We start from the raw sequence: 6,791 nt of genomic DNA, 5'->3' as shown, positions 1-6,791 counted from the left end.
GGTATTATTACTATCCCTATTTCACAGATGGGGGAAAAGAGGCACAGAAATGCTAAGGAACTTGCTTGAGTTCACACAACCCATACAAGTAGATCTGGGATGCAAGGCAGTTGGGGAGGTGAGGTTGGGTGGCCTGTGTCCTGCTCACAGTGATCCTGAAAGGGAAAGAATGCAGGAAGAGGAGGAGCTGAAACAAGTTAGCTTTCTCTGTAGAGGTGGCTATGTGGGTGTTAGGAGAGAGGACATTGAAAGTGATGATGTCCACCTGGAGTTTCCCCTGAACTGTGACTATTGCTTGAGTCTGCCCTCCCAACGGGATCAACAGGACAGAGTCAGACAACTTAGGAAGCTCTTGATAAAACAGAGGGCCTATGGCTGCCACCTTCTGGAATGAAGGCTAAACCTCACTGCATTTTTTGCCAGTGACCCAGACAAAAAACAAGCATGGCTATGGTATGTGGATGGAAAGGAGTTAGATGGAACAGCAACTTCATCAGGTGGCAGAATGAGAATTCAAAAAGATCTCAATGGACAGGAATAATAAACTTCGTCTTACAAAGTGAAATTCAGTAGTAATAAGTGTAAGACTTTGCCTTTGGGTCCTAAAAGTCAACTCTTCATGGGTAAAGTTGGAAAGATGTAGAAAATCTAGAACTAGAGAGGCATTCTTTGCTGATGGCTCTATAGTATATCCCTGTATCCAGTTCTGTGCTTTTTTTGTTTTTTTTTGAGGAAGATTATCTCTGAGCTAACATCTGCTGCCAATCTCCTTTTTTGCAGAGGAAGACTGGCCCTGAGCTAACATCTGTGCCCACCTTCCTCTACTTTATATGTGGGACACCTGCCACAGCATGGCTTGGCCATCAGTGTGTAGGTCCACACCCAGGATCCAAACTGGTGAACCCTGGGCTGCCCGATGCAGAGCATATACACTTAACCACTGTGCCACCAGGCTGGCCCCTCCGATTCTGTTTTAGGGGCCACACTTTAAAGTGATTATAGACAAACTGGAATATGTTCATAGGAAGTAATCTGGACAGTGAAGGGACTTAAAACCATTCCATATAGAAATTCATAAAAGAATCAATGTCGAGTCCAGAGAATCAAAGACTCAGGCAGGACAAAATTACAGTCTTTAGATATTTGAAGATTACCGTGTGGATGGCCTCAAGGGAGAAGATTAGGACCAACGGGTGGAGGTCCAAAGAAGACTAGTTATAATTCAGAACGTGTCCTCCAGAGCTTTGCGGAGTGCGTGCTGTACAGTGGAAAGAATATTAGTTTTGGAATCATGCAGACCTTGTTTGATTCCAGCCTCTTCTGTGACATTGCCAAAGTTTTCTTTCTCAGTTTTGTCATCTAAAAAGTGGTAATAATGCTTACCCTATAAAATTTTTAGAAGCAAATGAGGTAAGATCTGTAAAGCACTTTACAGTACCTCGCATAATGACAGCTGTCCACGGTCGCTTCCAAACTGATTATTTTAGGCCAGGGGTTGGCAAACTTTCAGTAGATGGCCAGGGAATTTTTTTTTTTTTTTTTAACTGTTACAAAGGTTTGTCTCACAAAAAACTTCAATAAGAAAATGTATAGCACCTGATTCTTTCATTGTAGTAAAACATGCTGTGGAGAGGGAGCCTGTGGAAGCAATTGAGTTCGCTGGTCATCACAGCTGTTGTTGATAGTCCTTTGAAGGCTTCTAACACGATGATACTATTTCCTCATTCCACCATTGATGGTGATGATGCTATTACCACCATTCCAGTATTGTTCTGTTGCCCACTAGTTGCCATCTCCACACATTTCATCCATCACGAGATTCGTAAAGGGATCACACCTCCACCATATTCCTTGGCCGCGTCTGCCACCATTTAATTCCAATGATGACTTCTAGTCTATAAGTTTTTTTGAGAGGGTGAGCTTTGCTCGTGGTGTCTACCTGGCCCGCTCAAAGATGCCTCCAGAGAATAAATTTTTTCGACTTTGCAGACCATACAGTCTCTATACAACTCTGCAGTTGTAGCAAGAAAGCACCCATAGACAATGAATGAGCGTGGCTGTGTTCCAATAAAACTTCATTTATGGACACTGAAATGTGAATTTCATAATTTTCACATGTCATGTAATAATTGATTTTTTAAAATCCTTTAAAAATGTAAAAACCAAGTCAGTCCTGATGGCCTAGTGGGTAAAGTTCGGTGCTCATTGCTTTGGTGGCCGGGTTCATTTCCCGTCTCAGAATCACACCACCCGTCTGTCAGTTACCATGCTGTGGGGGCTCACGTAGAAGAACTAGGAGGACTTAAAATATACAACCACGCACTGGGGCTTTGGGGAGAAAAACAAAGAGGAAGATTGGCAACAGATGTTAACTCAGGGCGAATCTTTCCTCGCAGAAAACCCCCATAAAAACCATTCTTAGATTCCAGGCAGCACAAAAACAAGTGATGGGCTGGCAGTTGGTATTTTAGTCAGAGTTGAAGTCAAAAGAAGCAGCTAACCCCATTTGTTTCTGATGCAGACTTTAAGATTCCTTTGGTCCAGGTCTGTAACATCCCTGGGGAGAAAGGAACTCAGAAGACAGAGTGGATGGGAGCAACTGGACAAGAATGAGGGCTAAATCCTCAGCACCTGCAGGAGAGAAGGGTGTAAATGGAAAACCAGCATGTTAGCGAGAAGTGATGGGGAGGAGAGTGTAACTGGTGGGGATAGCCATACCTGTGGAGTCATTTCAGATCAACACTTAAATCCAATTTCTGTTTCTAGTTGTTTCTTAAACTATGTGGAATAATAATACAATAGCTTTCAGTAATAAACCTATTATTATTTATTCCTCCTCAACTGGAGTCACCAACTTCCTTGGGGGTGGGGAGCTTGTGTTCATTGTATGTGCCTAATGTCTGGCACATCCTGCCAATCAATAAATGGTGAATGAATAAGGATCGAGTTTCAAAACCTGAATGAGATACGTCGAGATAACTGAGGCGCTGCCATGTTGGCTGTCACCAGCATTATCACCTCTTGTTATTTGTGTGCAAGCCAAATGGAAATAAGCAGAAGGGAGATGGGGGACAGAGGATCCCAGGCCTTGAATGGTTGGCATCACAAACATTTTATTGTTGGTGTGTAGACGGCAGCATCAGCGGAGCAGGCTGCAGGGCTAAGAAGAGAAGGAACTGGTCTCATTTACTTGTCTCTGGTATGCTGAGTCCTTCCCAGGGGCCTGGGCTCCTGGGTTCAATGCCATTCCTACCTCTGAGCCCAGCTCAAGGTTTAAGGTGTTGAGACAGCCCATGGGGACCACATTGAAACTTCCCCCAGGGAGACATCAACCTACACAAAAAAGGCTAAATGCTGAGAACAGGTCCCTTTATCCCCACTGGATAGGAGCCTGGCTAGGGCAGTGTAGCTAGGAGGATAAATGAGAAGCAAGGACCACTCCCGGGGCCCCAGGCCTTTCTCTCTCACCTTTTCACCAATGTTTTGGCAACGTTCCTAACAGGCTTGTGACCTCTAGTTCTGTTTGCACACAGAACACCTAAAGTCTGTGTGTGTTGTAGGGGAAGAAAAATCTTTTCTCCTCTACCCTCCTAAATTCTCCAGTTGGGGCCCTGTAAATGAGACTGACAAAAGACAGATTAACAAGAGACCCATAGAAGTTTATTAACATGTGCATCACGCTTACACATGGGAGCACTCAGAGATCAGTAACTCAAAGGAGTGGTCAGAACTTGGGCTTACAGAGCATCTTAACAAAAGACTGAGAAATTTTTAGAGAAGTGATGAGATAAAAGAAAAGAACTTTGAGTTTCTAGAGTGGCAAATTGCGGGAAAGTAAATATTTGGGGGAAACTATTGAAAGATAAGGACTAGTCAGTAAGGTTTGTTACGTAGATTCTTCTGGTGCCATCTCTGGCTTAAGGGTCTGGAGTTGTTGTCTCTGGTGATTAACTTCTGTCTTTTCTGGTAGAGGGGAGGAGGGACACCTTTACAAATTTATGTCCCACTTTTAGGCAAAGAGGAGAAGGGCAGAGAGCTTTTCTTGTATCTACTTCTCAATTGCTTTCAGCTCAAAATAATCAATATGCCAAGGTGGCATATTTTGGGATGGCTTATTCTGCTACCCTTCACTGTCTTTTTTTGGAGGGGGTATCCCACCAAGGACAGGTTGAAATCCTTAAAGATGTCCAGGCTCAGAAGGGGTGGCATTAATGTTAGTTAAAATCATCTCAGATAAAAACGTGTTAGAGAGGCTGGCCCCGTGGCCGAGTGGTTAAGTTCGCGCGCTCCGCTGCAGGCGGCCCAGTGTTTCGTCGGTTTGAATCCTGGGCGCGGACATGGCACTGCTCGTCAGACCACGCTGAGGCAGCGTCCCACATGCCACAACTAGAGGAACCCACAACGAAGAATACACAACTATGTACTGGGGGGCTTTGGGGAGAAAAAGGAAAAAATAAAATCTTTAAAAAAAAAAAAAAACGTGTTAGAAAGATGGGCACTCTTTAGAGCTTGAGATAAGCAGATTTAGGTGAAAAACAGCCTTGTGTTTTCCCTCATGGAGCTACAAATTTAGGAACCACAGAAGAGCTGACATGGCGGAAGTGGCTCCATAGGGAGCAACAATCTTGTTGGAAGGTGGGAGCTTGAAGCTGTTTTTGCACAGTGCTTTACATAATAATAGTCAACCTGAAGTACTCATTAGTGCTACACACTGTTCTAAAGGCTTTAAACGCATTAACTCATTTAACCCTCACACCTAAGAGGAAAGTACTATTATTATCACCATCTTGAGATGAGGAATTGAGACATGAAGAGGGTAAGTGCCTTGACCAAGGTCGTATAGCTGTGAGTACTGGAGCCAGAATGCCAACCCAGGTAGACAGGCTTGAGAGCTAGAATTCTAAAGACCACTCTTTATACTGCCTCTACCGAGGTCTAGAAACATAATTATCCGTATGGAAAAGAGCTATTGGAAAGCTTCACTAAACCACCCTAGCACTGTCACTCTGTACAACACTCCAGCAGGCTTTTTGCTAAATTCTTAACTAAGAGACCCCTTGTTGGTGAAGCCAGGCACCTGAGGGTTACTGTAGATGTTCAATAAGAACCTGATTGCCTTTCACAATTTGCTGTTTTCTTGTTTAACCCAAGGGGTGACCCGGGGGAGGGACAATTTGTGAGCTTGTTTTGCAGAAGAAAGACAATGCTTTCAGGGAAGTTGTGATCACCTGACAACCAGTCCCCAGCTGCCATTGACCCCAGAAGTCAGACTGTCCAGATTGACTGGGGTGAAAGAAACACGGATTACCCCTTTGTTTCTCCAAAACCCCTCCTGCCAAGCCCCTAAGCTCTATAAAGCCCCGTGCTTTCTTCTCTTGTTAAGGTGGATTTGGGAGAACCCATTCTCCCACCTTTGCGTTTTGGCTAGTTTGACTAAAACCTGTCTCCATCTCCTAGTACCCATGGCTCAGTGATTGGTTTACTGTGCACTAGGCACGTGAACTTAAGATTAAGAGGCTCAGTATCATTGGGAGGCATAGCAGGCCAGTGCTCAAACTCACCTGAGGCCCGAGGTGCCATTCTCATGGAATTCCATGTAAGAGGTGTCAGGAGGAGTGCAACTTGGGGCTCCTGCCTGTGGCTCCCCGTGGTGCCTTCAGAATCCTGGGGTAGACCTGAGGTCAGTTTTCAGAAAGCATTTCTTATGGATGCAGGGGAAATTTCCCCATTTACTGAAAACTTTTTTAGTCCTGAGACAGGGCCTGATGGTGTCATCTTTAGGTCTTGGGAATGTGGAAGAGAGAAAGAAAAAGGCAGAAGAAAAAATAAAGGGAAAATAGGATGAGGATAAAGAACCTGGCTAATAGGGGAAGCAGCTGCTGACAACCTCTAGCCCCCAACATCAGAATTGAGTCTAAGTTCCAGGTGGTCGATAGGTTGTCCTCCGCTTTGGTCTGAACGTTTGTGTTCCCCCAAATTGATATGTTGAAATCCTAATCCTCAAAGGTGATGGTATTAGGAGGTGGGGACTTTGGGAGGTGCTTAAGTCATGAGAGTGGAATCCTGGTGATGGGATTAGTGCTTTGTAAAAGAGGCTCCAGAGACCTCCTAGCCCCTTTGGCCATATGAGGACACAACAAGAAGTCTGCTACCCAGAAGAGAGCCCTTGTCCAACCATTCTGCACCCTGATCTCAGACTTACAGCCTCTGAAACTGTGAGAAATAAACTTCTGTTGTTTATAAGCCACTCAGTCTAGTATTTTGTCATAGCAGCCCAAGTGAACTAAGACATCCTCCAATATTTAAAAGTCCCAATGGGCAAAAGGACTAAACTCCAGGTGAAACTGTGAATTAAGGTTGGCAAGAGGGTGCAGCCCAATATCTGGAACGTAGTGACAGAGGCAGTGCTCTCTGTCTTATATGGAATGCTGGCTCCCCCAAAATACCATCAAGAGAACCTGTCAGTAAGGCGAACTTGGACATATTGATTACTGTAGGAAAGGAGGGAATGACACTGACAAAGTCTTTGTAGAGTCTCAGAATGGAGGAGGGCAAAGCAGGGTATTGATGAGTTTTCTGAGTCTGGTTTAAGGTAGGTGTTTCAAAGTGGCGGGAGGCAGCAGTTGCTGATTGAGATGAGACAGACTTTGTGGCATAGTAATTTAGGGTTGGTGGGAAACCACTGGGGGAGGGTTTCCTACCTACTCTTGTTTGATGAGCCATTTTACTCTAATGACCCTTAGGTGGGATGTCTAGTTGCCTGCAGTCATCTTCCTGGGTAGCAGCTTCCT

The sequence above is a fragment of the Equus przewalskii genome, unplaced genomic scaffold, assembly GCF_037783145.1.
Source record: "Equus przewalskii isolate Varuska unplaced genomic scaffold, EquPr2 ChrUn-6, whole genome shotgun sequence".
Taxonomy (NCBI): Eukaryota; Metazoa; Chordata; class Mammalia; order Perissodactyla; family Equidae; genus Equus; species Equus przewalskii.
This window is presented reverse-complemented; position numbering follows the sequence as displayed.